Here is an 845-nt window from a genome sequence, read left to right on the forward strand (position 1 = left end):
TGTCGAGAATATAACTGACAAGAAGCGAGTCAGTCTATGATGTCAAAGATCATCAAACACGCAGCAAGAACGTATAACACAAACCATAAAAAGACAAGAAACGCAAGTTTCGAGTCGATCGAGATAACAACAATCTCAACCATTAAGATCTTGGTATCTAGAAATTGAATCAAATAACATAAATATATGCATTATTACAAGTTTAAACATAGCAAAATCCCCTGAGTAAAAAATTTGCATTAAACCCATTAATCTCAAGCTTTACTCTAAGCTTGAAACCTTTTACAACAAAATTTCCCTTTTCTTCTTTGCTTCGTTTCTAGTCAAAATTTGCCAAAAACCTTCATTTGCTGATTGAATATGCACTTATTACAAGTTTAATTAGCTCCATAATTTTAGAGAGAGAAACATGGAAGATTTTAAGTTCATTGAAACCCAAAAAAATCACAGCTTTCATATAATCGAAGCCTAAATTTTTCTGGGTTTTAATTTTTAGAAATTTTTACGAACAATCTTGAAGAAATGAACTATAAAAATGGGATTTTGGGATGAAATTTTATGAACAAAATTCAAATGCTATAGAGAATAAACAGTCATGAACAAGGTTTGAATAGAATCCAGAGATTAATAGAGAAGAAGAAGAAGGGAATCTCAAAAATCTGAATCAAAGCTGAAATATCCATCGATCAATTTCTGTCTTCCTCATAAGAACATCCACTCATCTCCAAGAACAAACTAGCTAAAAAAACACAGATAATTTAGGGCAAATTTTCTCTTTTTTTCGGGGAGATTTTTGTTTTGATTTGTTTTTTTTTTTTTTTTTTTTTTTTTTTTAATGTTTGTCT

At 29.8% G+C, this 845-nt stretch overlaps 1 protein-coding gene across 1 annotated transcript in view; it reads right to left on the bottom strand.

The window, feature by feature from the left end:
• Window positions 1-605: 605 nt before the first annotated feature.
• The window catches only part of LOC111462711 (protein SHI RELATED SEQUENCE 1-like), a 1,804-nt gene continuing 1,564 nt past the window's right edge, over window positions 606-845 (bottom strand). The window contains exon 3 of the mRNA XM_023106409.1: window positions 606-828. The gene's annotated coding sequence lies outside the window, so the exon portion shown is untranslated. The remainder of the gene's footprint in view (window positions 829-845) is intronic.

Source organism: Cucurbita moschata, unplaced genomic scaffold (genome assembly GCF_002738365.1).
Source record: "Cucurbita moschata cultivar Rifu unplaced genomic scaffold, Cmos_1.0 Cmo_Scf00027, whole genome shotgun sequence".
Classification (NCBI taxonomy): Eukaryota; Viridiplantae; Streptophyta; class Magnoliopsida; order Cucurbitales; family Cucurbitaceae; genus Cucurbita; species Cucurbita moschata.